Below are 15,278 nucleotides of genomic sequence, written 5' to 3'. Positions count from 1 at the left end.
GATCCACAGCCCAGAGAGCGATCGGCTGGCGATAAGAAACGCTGATCCGCAGCCAGAGAGAGCGGTCAGCCAACAAAACGAGCGATCAAAAAGAGCAAACGCTGATCCGCAGCCAGAGAAAGCGGTCTGGTTCAAAAAGTTAGAAGCGTCTGTAGCCGCTTGTTAGCCCTTCGGGAAAGTGAAGCGCTGCGAGCCGCAGCCGCTCTGTATTTGGCGCAAATTCAAGCGGGTGTCATTTGAATTTCGAGCCAGTAAGAGACACAGCACAGCGCTGTAGGAAGTCACTTACGCCCACTTTTGGCGCGAATCAAGACACCTCCAACGGCTAGCAGCCAACGTGGTAACCCAGAGAGAGAAAGAGAGGGTAGCAAAAAAACCTCTCCAGAGCTGATATCACTAGTAACTCACGAGCGCCCGTTGTCCCAGAGAGATTTTTCCAGGTAGCCCAGCCGTTCCAGCACCATGAGTTCCAACCCAGTATTCCCGGCGTTTAAACCAGACGAAGAGAAGTGGGAATCGTATAAGAACCGCTTCAATCATTACATCGATGCGGTCGGCCTGGCGGATGCGGGAGAGCATCAGAAAAAATCCTATTTCCTAATCTACTGCGGAGCCACCGTTTACGATACCGCCGCAGCACTCGTGGCGCCGAGAGAATTGAAAAACGTTCCGTGGTCCGAGTTGCTTGAGGTCCTCACTAACCACTACGCTCCCAGGCCTTCACAAATCGCCAGGAGGTTCACGTTCCGTATGAGGAAGCAATCAAGTAAGGAGACCATCAATCAATATATGGCCGCCCTCAGAACAGCAGCCCTGCACTGCGGGTTTGGAACATACCTGGAGGACATGCTCCTCGATCAATTAGTTTGTGGGGTCAAGGATCTCAACCTACAGAGGCGCCTGCTAGCAAAAAGACCTCAACCTCGCAGCAAGCGTCGAGGAGGCCCTAGCAGCCGAGCTAGCAACGAACTCAGCCACCGAAATTCAGGGCCCAAGTGCCAAGTTGGCATCGTTCCCAGTCCATTCCGAAGAGGTGGAAGCGGAGGAAACCCACAACGACGAAACGACGTCCACCGCCTCGCCAACGACAGACGGTCGCAGGTAGGGGCCAAACAAGAATACACCGGTCCACCCAAGCACATCACACTGTGCCTAGCCTGTGGGGATCGCATCAAAGGGCCACCTGCAAGTTTAAAGGAGCCACTTGCAACAACTGCCATAAGAGGGGGCACATCGCGAGAGTCTGCCAAGCCCCTCAAAGTGCTGCACACAGACCCCGTCCTCGTACTCGGGACCACAGAGGCAAGTATTAAACTGTCGCACGCACCGCCTTGCCAGGCGTACTTGCCACACTGTTAGTAAAATTTCTCTCTCCGTTTCCCTAGAAGGTAAACCGTGCCACATGGAGGTTGACACAGGGTCAGCACTCTCAATAATCTCGTGGAGCACCCTCAAGAGACTCCACCCCAGCCTATCTACTACCCGGCTTCAGAGATGCCAGTTCGGTCTGAAGGACTACCAGGGAAGGCCATTCCCGTGATCGGCAGAGGCAAGTTCTTTGTCAGTTTTAGAGCTTTTAAAGGCCACCTACCTCTAGTGGTAGTTAACGGCAATCTACCCACCTTATTGGGGCTCGATTGGTTTCCCCACCTCGGCCTAGGGCTAACAGGAGTCCATGCTGTCTCAACCTCAGACACTGACTCCTTATTCGCTGACTACGCAGATGTGTTCAGCGAGGAGCTGGGGTGTTATAATGGAGCCCCCATCTCGTTCACCGTTGACCCCAGGCAGTCCCAATCAGATTAAAACCACGTAGAGTTCCATTTGCTATTCGACCAAAACTAGACGCTGAATTGGATAAACTACTAAAACAAGGGGTCATTGAGCCAACAGATTTCGCCAAGTGGGAGACGCCCATTGTCACACCCCTTAAAAAGGTGGTAGCCTGAGAATTTGCTCGGACTACAAGACAACAATCAATAAATATTTACAAGTTAGCGCCTACCCTGTGCCCGTCATTCAGCACTTATTACACACATTCGAGCCGGGCAGTATTTTTGCTAAATTGGACATGTCTCAAGCATATCAGCAGTTCCCTGTTGATAACCAAACAGCGGAACTTCAGACCATCGTCACTCACAGGGGTGCCTTCCGATGCAAGCGTCTCCAATTTGGCGTAAGTGTTGCCCCGGGTATTTTTCAATCCCTCATGGAGCGGATTTTACAGGGCCTCCTGGTGTAGTACCCTACTTCGACAACATCTTGGTCTCGGCCAGGGACAGACCCCAACTCTTCCAGAGAGTGCGAGCAGTGTTAGAGAGGTTCAGACAGCATGGCCTCAAGTTAAAAAAAAGAAAAATGCGCCATTGCCACTACACAGGTGGACTTTCTGGGTTATAAAATTGACGCCTCTGGCATTCACCCCTGGAGTCCAAGGTTAGGGCAATCCACGAAGCTCCCACACCAACCTCCAAAACGGAGCTACAAGCTTTCTTGGGGCTGCTGAACTTTTATGCATCCTTCTTGCCCCATAAAGCCTCAGTAGCTGAACCCCTACACAGATTACTAGACAAAAAGTCACCGTGGCACTGGGGGCACAAAGAAGACCAGGCGTTTAACGCCGTCAAATCACTACTTACGTCAGAGGCAGTGCTCATCCAATTCGACCCCAACCTTCCTTTAGTACTGGCAGCAGACGCATCCCCTTTTGGAATTGGGCGGTCCTTAGTCACAGACTCCCCAATGGCGCCGAGGCCCCCATCGCCTTTTTCTCCAGGACGCTCTCGGCCACGGAGCGAAACTACAGCCAAATAGACAAGGAAGCCCTAGCAGCTGTTGCGGCCGTGAAAAAGTTTCACGAATTCCTTTTTGGCCACTTCTTGAACTGGTCACCGACCATAAGCCCCTCCTGGGCCTACTGGCCGGCGACAAACAGACCCCTCAAGTCCTTTCCCCTAGGATGACAAGGTGGACACTTTTCCTAGCGGCCTACTCATACAAACTTATTCACCGCCGGGCAAAACTCTATCCCACGCCGGCGCTCAGTCGCTGCCCCTTACCCGCTCCGGCTGAAGACCCAGCTCCTGTCAACGCCATTTTCGAAATCACCCAGTTGGACCTGCCCATCACCGCCCTTGACATCGCCGCTAAAACCAAGGCAGACCAGCGCTCGCCCAGGTGCTCGACTGGGTGAGGAGAGGTGGCCGGGAGGCAACGTTGATAACAAATTCGCACCCTTTAAGACTCGCATGCAGGAGCTGTCCAGTTTGCAGGGTTGTCTACTGTGGGGCACTCAGTGGTCATTCCGACCTCGCTGCGTACCCGAGTCCTGGAGGCGTTGCACGAGGACACCCGGCATCGTGAGAATGAAGTCATTAGCACGCAGCTACGTGTGGTGGCCGGGTCTAGACGAGGACATTGTCAATTGGGTAAGTTCCTGCAGCATTTGCCAGGAATCCCGTCCTGCTCCCCCATCGCCACCCCTACCAGATAGGAGAGCGCCAGCGCCCCTTGGTCTAGAATCCATATCGATCTGGCCGGCCCGTGCATGGAAAGATGTTCCTAGTGGTCGTGGACGCTTATTCCAAATGGATAGACGTGGCACAGCTATCCACGACCACCACACTAGCAATCACCAACGTGTTAACGCGCCTGTTCGTTACACATGGACTACCCGACTCCATTGTCTCCGATAATGGCCCACAGTTCGCATCAGTAGAATTCAGCCGTTTTGCTGCCAACCTGGGCATTCGCCACATTTCACAGCCCCATTTCACCCTGCCAGTAATGGGTTGGCTGAAAGGGCCGTCAGGACCACCAAAGAGGCCCTCGCTAGGTTTGGCAGGGATGACTGGCACCACAAACTCGCACGGTTCCTGATGAGCCAGCACTCAACCCCTATACAGTCACCAATAAGTCCCCAGCGGAACTTCTGATGGGCCGGCGCCTGAGGACTGTATTGGACAGACTGCACCCTCAATACTGCCCTGACTCTCCCCTCGCTTCTACTTGGGGTTAGACATTTTATGTTACAGGAGCCAGTATTCGCAAGAATTTCGCTGGGGACCCACTTTGGATTCCAGGCGAGGTCATCGCCGTCACCGGGCCGAGATCGTATAGGGTCAGGCTGGAGGATGGTCGCGTCTGGAGGAGACACATAGACCAGCTTAGAAGGCGCCTCAGCACCCTTGCCAACAAGAATCCAGAGTCTCCAGTCGAAGAGGAACCACCTCATCCGCCGCCCGGCCACATCGCACCCAATGACCAGTCTGCACCAGCGGTCGCTCCGGTCAACCCAAACTCGGACAACAGCGCCCAGAGAGTTGACCAGCCTGATCCAACCCACGAGAGCTCGACCCCAGTAACCAACCCGGTGGTTTCGAGGATGCCCAGTCCGGAGGAGCGTTGGCGACACTATGCCGGCTCAACCGTCACAGACTGATACCGAACAGACAGACAATGTTCCCGAGCTGCGCCGTTCCGGGCGCCAGCACAAACCCCCGTCTACCTCAAGGACTATGCATGTTCGCATCTGGGGGGAAGGGGTGTTATGTCCTGAGAACTCTAGGAGTTCTCACTCAGGTCCACTCACTTTGTGTGGGCGTTATTCCCCCATTCCCATTGGTTGGTTCTCTCCAGCAGCCAGCTATAAAAGCAGGCTGCGGGGTCCAACCAGTTGCTGATTGCTGCGAGCCAGTTCCAGGCGTGGCAAGCACGGTCAGCCCTTTATTGTAAAATAAAGTATTGTTGCACTCATGCTCTGGTTCAGCCTCTCATTGCTCAAACTTAACATTTACTCTTTACCTTTTCTTTTTCTACTGAAATGTAGGAAGAGATTTATAAATATATTTTTGTGTATAAGTACACAAAAGCTTTCACATTTGGTCCTACCTCTGTGAAGCTTTTAAAATGCTTCACAACTATTTCTGATTTTTTAAAAAGAAATGTTCCATTTCAAATTAGCCACCAATAAATAGTATACCCAGAAACAATAAAATACTGCTCCTCCCAAGTTTAGTATATCAACACATTTAATTATTCCACTCAAAATCTTCCACTTTTCCATTTTCTGTATATTAAGATATCTGCAGCTCTATTTAATTATTCTTAGCAGTAAATGTTCATGGCATCAAGACAATCTCTCAATAATAAAATGTAGGCAGAAGGACAGTGAAAATATCTTCCTGCTATATAATCTCCCAATTTTGTTTTCAGACAATTATTTTCTACTGATGTTTCAGTACCATTCTTTTAATTCTGAGATTCTTCCTGATAGTACTAGCCTAGTCAGTTGAAGCTACATTAAAAAAAAAAAAAAGTTTCACTACATATTATGTAGGTAATTTAAGATTATTACTTTCTCAATCTAATTTATCCCACAGAGGTTTTGTTGAATAAAGTTGGAATAAAGTTGGAGTTGCTGTTATGCTTTCCGAGGACAGACTGGACACAGTAACAAATAAATTACTCTGGGAAGGAAGATGTACTTTCATTAACCAGGCAGTGGATCAATTCCTGTTGTGGCACAGAATTCTTGCACTTTCAGTGTCCTAATAAGTTATATAAGACAAATCACAACAATGCTGAACATAATACAAATAGGCATTACACTTTCAAAGCATTTTGGAAACCAATTCTGGAAGTACATCCATACTCTTGGCCCAGCTACACATTAATTCATAATTTGATAAGATAAAAGAACTTGATTAGCTATACTTTCATGTGTGGCAACCCAATACTGTTTCCAACTAAATTAAAAGGCAATCAATTATCAATATGTTTCATTTATGTTACATCTAGATTGACCAAGGATTTTAATCCTATCTTACATTTTTGTACCGTCAAATTTAATTGTGATGTGGGAACAAACAAAATGCTAAAATCAAAATTAATTTTAGAACAATTAAAAGGTTGGCTTGTGATCCTTTGTTAATAGTCAAGGATGATGATTTATGTCTTTCAGGCATATATACAGGCCATAATGCTGATGTAAATGAAAGTTCATTTTCACCTACTTTCTCAAATTTCTGTGGATTATTTCAGGATTAAATCCAATCCAGTGATATATGCTATAGTTCTGTGTTGCCCAGCTGAAGGAACTCAACAGGGAAAATCAACCAATCACACTCACCTCTGAATCTCAGACTTTTTTTTACAAAGCCAGAAACAAAATCTTGATATTTTAAAAGCCAGTTGCAATTCTAAAGTTCCTGGTGAAAAGAGGCATAAAGAAACAAGACACCATTTGCTGCATTTATTTATTTTTGTACACTATCCATAAATCATTTAATACAGTATTTTACTCTTTCTTTAGGCTTAGAATCTTTTCTTTGAGAAGCTCATCGGCCCTATCTAAGCATGGTATTCCTCCCCTATCCTTTTAATCAATTCATTTTTCTTTATATATTAATTTTGTAATCATTCTCATTCATTCTTTGTGACTCTTAATGTACTTTTTTCATACTGATTTTGCATTCAGTCTGTACTCAGTCTTCACTCTCTTATGTTGAAGCACACATACTTCTATTCCTACTGCATTCCACTTCCTTTATGGTCTTGGCATACCCAAAGCTCTCTCCTATATAATGTGGACAGAGGCATATTTCTATTGATAGATAAGTTTGTTTTTTCATTACCCTTCTCCTATTTTACATTACCTTTCTCTTAGCTTTTGTGGATCTTAAAATCCTTCTACCTTTGTTTCCCATTTTTAATACTTGTGCTGCCAAGATGCAAATGTTTACTGACTAATTCATTCAGCCTTGTGTGACTAGGTGGTTTATATTTCAGTTCATTGTGTATACAATCCATTATGAGAACAAACTAAAGATTTAGATCAACAATTTCCCTGTAACTTTTTGCTAGATTTTTACTTGCTCTATGTATTTTTTCCTGCTGTTGATGGGATTTTTATATATCCAATCATGCATATTCCCCAGTCAGAGTTCCTACTCAGTGGGAGCAGCTGCAAAGATGTGTCAAGAAGGCAATTGTGACCCTGCTATTAAAGCTCTGCCCCTTTTTATTATGCATCACACTGAGACTTCTGGTGGTGATGTCATGGTGAAAGGGGGAAAGAAGAACGGTCTCCATCCCTGGACGCCATTTTCCCACTTTTGGGGACCTTCAGAGCTGTGAAGAGCCTGGAAAACTGAGCAGAATAGAGGCCTGGACAACGGTGAAGTGAAAGGCAATCACCTGCCACCATGAAAGGAAACGCCTGAAATCCAAAGTGAAAGTGCCTGTCATACCAGTATGGCAGACCCAAGGCCATGACTAAGCTACAGATGAGAAGGAAGTGAAGATATTGTTAACAGACCATGTCATTAAAACTAATTAGAAAATCCCAGAGGTGCAACAGTGGTGATTTGCCAAAAAGAAAGTGAGTCCTGAATATTTACTGAAAAAGGAAGCTCTGGCAGGTGGGGAATTCCTGAAAAGTGGGCGGCAATTTGGCGGAGTGAGCAGTGAATCAGCTCATAGATAATTAGGTTCTTAATTGTAATCATATTCTCTTTCTCTTTATAATAGAAATTTTGATTAATTAGATTGTTATATTGATAAGAGTGTTATTACTATTTTACCTATTGAAACATTGAGTTATTTTTTAAGATGATTTAAGATAAACTATTATTTAATAGAATTAAGAACATTCAGCATATTGATCAAAAGGAATTAATGTAATATATTGTATAAATAAGATAAGAACAGTGAGAAAAAGCTTGGCTGAGAGGTAAATATTGGTGATAAGTGTATGCTTTGTGATTGGTAGAGATATAGTAAATTTGAAAGGTTTAAGTATTTAAAACAAGGAAAACCTGAGAGATTGGAGTAAGTTATAAAACAGAAATAAGTAGAGAAAGTAGTAAAAAAGGAAAAAAGACTAACCTAAACTAAATTCTTAAAATAAAATATAAAGTGGATGGTAATGTGGGTAGAAGTAAATAGAAACTTAAGAAATATGACAAGTGCCATTACACAATGACAAAGACAAAGAAGATAACATCCAACCCAGCACTGACAGTCTCATCTCCAGCTGGCCAGAAGACAATTGAGGGAATGCTGGGGCCAAAAAAGAAAGCAAATCATCTAATATGTAAACAATACAAGCATTGTTGCTGATGACCCAAGAAACCATGATGAAGATGCAGGAGAATATGTCAAAGAATCATGCAGAAATTAAGGGGAACATAAAGATGATAAAGAAGATAAAGTAGACACTGTACAACAAACTATTGAGAATAATGAGCAAAAACTACAAGTAGTGGAAATCAGATCAGAACAAAATTTGAAGAAACTGGAGTTAGTAGACAGAAAAGTGATGACAATGAATTAGGAATTAGAGGAACAGATTATCCACCTTGAGATGGATCATGCTGTTTTTTTTTTATTTGAGGTTCCAGAATGTTATGGAGAGCAAAGAGAAAGACCTGGGCACCATCATGGCAAAGCTAATTGCACCAGTTCTAGAGAGACAGTCACGAGATCCTACTAGAAATCGACAAAGGTTATAGAATCCAAACTAGCTACATGAGACACAATAGAATACCACGAGAAGTTCACATTAGGTTTGCTAGGAAAAAGTAAGGACATAATATATAAGATAATGAGGGATGAACCATTAATATACAAAAATAAAGAGATACAAACTTTAAAACAGATCCCAAAGAAAGTAAGAGAGCAGAGAATTTCTGGCAATGCAACTGATTAAAATATGTTCCAGTGGCTTATCCCAGAAGGGATGTTGGTAACATGGCAGGAGAAGAGAATGAAGATAGACAACCTGGATAAAGCACAGGACTTGTATGATTAAATAGTAGGAGTGGAAGAAGAAACTAGCAGCAGGGATGAACTGGAGACAAGAAGCCAAGAAGACCAACAACAGGAATTGGGAGAAACAGAACAGGAAGGAGGAAACAAAGAGGAAATTAAACAAGGAAAGAAGGAATAAAACTAAGAACATGCCCACAAAGAGAAATAAGAATCAATAGAAGACAGATACCAACCTGTAAGTAGGATCACGGAAGAAGAAATCAGGCTAATATCATTAAACATCGACGGACTGAACTCACCCACCAAAAGAAAACAAATATAACAAGATTGGCAAAACAAAAAGTAGAAATAATATGTCTACAAGAAGTACACATTAAAGAACAATTTTGGAAATTTTTAGAATATCCAAAATTAGGAAGATTATTTACAGCTCTGGCAGAACATAAACAGAGAGGGATAGCGGTATATATCAAAGAAGGAATTAAGGCAGTAGAAAAATATGTGGATCCTAATGGAAGTGTCTTGATACTTGAATTAGAGATATGTCAGAAGCAAATGTTATTAGTTACAATTTAGGCCCCGAATAAATCAAAGTAAATTCTATAGTAAATTACATAACAAATTTTTAGAAATTGGTCAGAGAAATATATTTATAGTGGGGGATTACAATGCAGTGGTAGACATAAAAAAGGATTATACTAGTAGTACAAAAAAGAAAAAAAAGGAAAACTCTGCCAATATCCTTCTTTGATATGATAAAGGAACTAAACTTGTTGGACCAACAGAGATTAAATTTTGGAAAAAAAAAAGAATATACTTTCTACTCGAACCTACATAAGACATGGTCTCAATTAGATATGGCATGGATGAACATAGATTAGGAAACAAATTAGAATTAATAGAGATTATGACAAATATATGGGCAGACCACAACCCTTTAAAAATAATTTGGAAAGGAAGGTATTATGCGTCACATTTCCCAGTGCATGCAGAAAAGGGCTTGGAATTTGTGGGTCAGAATCACCATTTTGATATAACAGAATAACAGAATTGGAAGGAACCTTGGAGGTCTTCTAGTCTGACCCTTTCTCAAGCAGGAAACCCTATTCCTTTTAGACAAGTAGCTGCCCCAAACCTGCAGTGAACATTCAGTAATGGAACATCCACAACTTCTGAAGGTAAGCTGTTCCACTGGTTAATTGTTTTCACCATTAGGACATTTCTCCTTAATTACAGGTTGCTTTTCTCCAGGATCAGTTTTCATCCATGGCTCCTTGTCCTGCCCTCAGGTGGTTTGGAGAAGAGATTGACTCCTTTGTGGCAGTCCCTCAAATATTGGAACACTGCTATTATGTCACCCCCTAATCCAGTGGTAGTATGCTACCAGTTCGGCCCAGTTCAGCTGAACTGGTAGTAAAAACACTACCAGTTCCTCTGATGATCAGCTGAGAGGATCAAAGAAGCGACATGCACATGGGCGGGTGGGAGGGTGACTCCTAGCTTTTCGTTTCTTTGTCCTCTCAGCTGATTGACGTGTTAGGGGTGTGCGCGCAATCACCCACCAAACCGGTAGTGACCAAGGTAGAAACCCACTACTGCTCTAATCATTCATTAAATTAAACACTCAATTTCTGCAACCATTCTTCATATGTATCGATTTATATGAATCGAAATTCATATTTTGATTTCCCCTTTTTCATGCAGTGTATATAACATAGTTGTGAATTTAACAGAAAAAATATGCTCACCTAATTTTCTTCCAATTCTACTTCTAGTGGAGAATGCTGCCCTCTAATGGACAAAGATAAGCAGAGGTTTTTTTTCCAGTTCTGTTGAATTTGAACTGTCATGATCTCTTTTTATAGACTTCTGGGAAATGCACTTTTACACAAAACTTAAGTGTACAAGTGCAAAATGCTTTTCTAAGGACCATTTTCATTTGCAAGTGACATAACTATGACCTTTTAATATTATTTGGGGTGATTAAGGGCATATTTCTACTTGCCCCTTATAACGGCACAAACATGGCCTACTAACTCAGTTTTGCTCTTAATGTTGTCTTCCTCTTCTTCTCAGCCTATGAGCATGATAGTTTAAATTTTCCTTAGCTGTATCACTTTGTAGATATTTTGTCTCTTGCCTGGCATTGTTCAAGAGCAACTTGAAAGCATGTGAGATCTGCTGGACACTTGGAACAGAGACAATAGGAAATAGGGCAAAAATTGGCAGCCAGGGCAGTTCATTTCAAGGTAGTTTAGCTTTCTGTTGATTCTATGATACATGGATTACAACTGCACTCTTTTGTAAGAGAAAAGGCCTGGTGGAAAAATGAATTCTATTTATTTATTTGTTTTATAAAATTTATTGGCTGCCTTTCTGTAATATTTTTATTACTGTTTTACTCCCCATTGCCTTTAAAAAACTGTAATAATTGAATTGCTTGTAATTTCAATCTTGAATATTTCTGTTTTACTCCTACTTACCACCTCCTATTAGACAAGCAACAATACTTCCAACCATAAATGATTGGTGCCTACGAAGTAGAAAAGAACAAGGTAACTTGACATGGTAGCTGATTATATAATGATTATGTAATCAGCATGATAGGTTTTTTTTTTTTTTTGATGATTGCAAGAACCCTGTCAGTTCCCCTCCTTAGGAAGACTGGGACTAATTCAGGGATGGCAAACCTATGACATACATGTCAAAAGTATCAGGCTGTATTTTGGGTGACATGCCAGCATTCCACAAGCTCCAACAACTATTCTCAAATGCACACATTGTTGTCCAGTTCTTGTAGGTGATGGACGCAAACTGGAACCTCCAAAAATTGCATAGCAATGGGGCATGTATTTTTTCCCACAAGTCCTATAAAGATTGTAGGCATTTTCTGAAGAAAAAACCAAGAATTACTGGGGGAGCAGCATACTTTTAGGTCAAGATTGAAGTTCATTTCCTTTTCCATTATAGACAGAATTACATTTCAGTCTGATTTGGATTTTTTCCATTGCATAGGTAAAATGATAACCATACACTTCAAAATGACAAATTCAACTGATGAGTTTTAAAGTTCCTTTATTGCATTCATTGTCTAACAATACTTGTTGGCAGTAAAGTTACAAATCAACAAATCAATCACAAACTTTAAAAATCTGTAGTACAAATGGAAACTGGCTTTTTTGTTTTATGCCTCCAAATGTAGACAGAATATTTTTCTGGGAAGTTATTTAAGGAAACTAGAGAAAGTACAAACATAATGTTTCACATCTTTCATGCAAAAGATTTGACACCCAGATGTACAAAATTAAAAATCAGTATTACATGCAATTGATACATTAAAATCTCTAAAATAGCTCTGTCATTCATTCCTTTTAGACCAACAAACCAAAGTTTTAAGCTGAAGAACCCAGGCACAGAGAGGATTTGAATTTAAGCTGTGTTAATTTAGGAATATAGTTTGTTCTGAAGTACAGCTTTACAAAAACAGGAACTAAAATGTGAAAGTGAGAATGTTTGAGAATTTCTCAGTGTACTGATTTAGTTTCCTTCCTCTTCATTTTATTTTTGTCCTTTATGGGATCAGCTTCAATAGTCTCAAATTAATCCTAGCCTAAATAGCAAAACTCCATCCAAAATTAACCACCATGTTTCTGAAATTATTGGTGACACAGCAGTACTTCAACCAAGAATCAGCAAAATTTCACTAGATTCTGTAAGTTTTCTTACTTCTTTTCTGTCTTGATTGTCACAGCATTATGAAGACATCAAGAGAATATAAACAAGTTATGAATACATAGTTTGACATTTTTCTAAGGTGACCACCCAACATGCTTGGAGGGGGGAGTTACCATAAGAAAGATATGTATTACGATTGTCTTCCAGATGACTTGCATCTTCTACTGTTACCATCACAGAATCATATAAATGATAAGAATAGCAAGTTTATTGAAATAACTGTTTATTGCATAATAATGTTTGGTAGAGTTTCTCTTCTAAAAGTTCATATGAAAGAAGCAGTAATCAACAATTAAAAAAATAAATTTCAGTGATTAATAAGCTACAAGTACTGCATAATTTACACCTACAAAAGTGTCTTCCAGTACAAGATTGTCTCTCTTATGTCCAAGAGACTATTGGAAAGTGCTTTTTCAAGGCCGTATCACAGACGTCTAAATAGATATTGTTCCAGTATCATACAAATATAATCAAATCAAGAAGAGTATTAATTGAATATAATTTAGCAACATAAATATGGTTGATACTAAAGATACCCAGAAGCAACATTAACAAATGTAACTTTGAAATGTAATTTTCTTAAAATCTCAGATCCCACATTATTAAAATGGGCAGTTTCACTTACTAATTCACAGGTCAAGGCATGATTAAATTCATTCTGTGCCTCACAGCTAAAAGCAATTCTGTGGGTTGTATATATGATTAAATGTACACAACAAAGTGGACTCTTCTCTAAAAATATATAAATGAAAAAGTATCTTCCTTGCTTAAGAACATTATAATGAAAGTAGTTTCCTGAATGGGCCATTGACAGAAAAGATTCAAATCCTTAACTTATATCTATGCAAACCATTCTTCAGTCAGATGCTTGCTTGACAGCACTCTAGAAAATGCTGTTACTGTCTCACTGGGTTGATAGTAAAACAAACTGTTGAACAAATTATTTTTATGCCAAGGACTAAATCTAGTGAGTCAATCAAAGTGCAAATGCTAGGCAGTAAGACAAAGGTAACCCTATGTCTTTGTAAATCTATCCTCGCTAAAGATTTTTCCTCTTCACTTTAAGTTGAATAATTGTAAAATGTCAATGCCTTTAAACAAAAAGCTTTAAAAGTTAAATAGTAATTCAAGAAATCTTTCTGGATTTTAAGTTTCATGTCTGTTCATGACATGTGAGACTAATAAAAGCTTTCATTTCTTAACCATTTCTGCCTTAGTTCAGGAAAGATGCAAGCATCAAAGCAACAAAGCTCATACTTCAAAAAGGGAAAGAAACTTTGAATGGAACCAGTACATGGGATTATTTGGCAAGTAATTATTCTTCCAGATATTTTAGCTGGGCGATCTGTAGGCTTTGGCAAGTTCTTACATGGGTTCCCTCAGCCCATTCAAGAGCCATGGTGGTGTAGTGATTATAATGCAATACTTTTGCTGACTGCTGATTGCCAGCAGTTCGGCAGTTCAATTCTCACCGGCTAAAGGTTGATTCAGCCTTCCATCCTTCCGAGGTCGGATAAAATGAGGACCCAGATTGTTGGAAGCAATATGCTGACTCTGTAAACCGCTTAGAGAGGGCTGAAAAGCACTGCAAAGTGGTATATAAATCTAAGTGCTATTCTCAGTAGGTATCTTGAGTCAGACCTGTATCATTAAAAGTTTTATTTTACTAGTACTGGTATCCTTGTGATGGTTTACTCAACAACCAAAATACAAAAATGTTCTGAATACAAAAGTGAAGGTTACGAAGAGGTGAATTAAAGGTGAAACCTAAATAAGAGAGGAATGGAGAAGGACCTCAATCTTTGAGGCACGGATTGCTAATCTTCTTTACTATTAGTTACTATTTTTCTAGTAGTTTGGATACAGCCTGGTTGTGGGTACACTTATTTTATTTATTTTATTATTATTTTTTGTATAGCTGCCCATTCATGACTCTGGGCAGCTTACAAAAAAACCCAATATACAAACAATAAAAAACATTAAGTCCCCCCAATGTCCTGGTAATACCAATCAATCAGACCAGCCACTTGACAGGCTCTATCCCATTCTGGGTTTCCCCGGCCCATAGACAAAACCAGGAACTTTAGGGCCTTGTGAAAGAGTATTGAAGGCCATTCTAATCTCTGAAGGAATAATGTTCCAAAGTGAGGAAGCCACCATGGAGTTGGCTCTTCTTTGGGGTCCTGCCAGATATATCTCCTTAGGATAGGAGACATGCAACATATCCTGCCTGCTCACTCTGGTGGGCCAAGAAAAGACAGTCCTTTAGCTAACCAACTAAATATTTGATCTGTTTGAAATCTTCCAAGATTTTCAATTTCTGAGTTAACAAAGGAATGAAGGAAGACTTGATTCTGTTTAGTAGGTTAAAAACTACTACAAGCAATCCATATAATCAATACATTTAACTATTGGTTTATTTATATGTTATCCTGCAACAATTCAAATAATCAATAGATGTCAGCAAAGAAATATTACCACTCTAATTTTTTCCTTCAATGTAGTGGCCATTGAATGCTTACAGTCTGAAGTAGCAGTCCTTCTCTTGTTCAAGTATCTATTCGCTAGATTCTGCCAAAATCTAAGGTAATTTAATGGCTATCTAATGGTACCTTTAATGCACTGGTGGGATTCAAAAAATTTTTACTACCAGTTCTGTGGGTATGGCTTGGTGGGCATAGCAGGGGAAGGATACTGTAAAATCTCCAGTCAGAGGTGGGATTTGCTGGTTCTCCGAACTACTCAAAATTTCCACTACAGGTTCTCAACAA

Source organism: Pseudonaja textilis, chromosome Z (assembly GCF_049901715.1).
Source record: "Pseudonaja textilis isolate UNSWEBS1 chromosome Z, rPseTex1.2, whole genome shotgun sequence".
Lineage (NCBI taxonomy): Eukaryota > Metazoa > Chordata > Lepidosauria > Squamata > Elapidae > Pseudonaja > Pseudonaja textilis.
Note: the sequence above shows the minus strand (reverse complement) of the source record.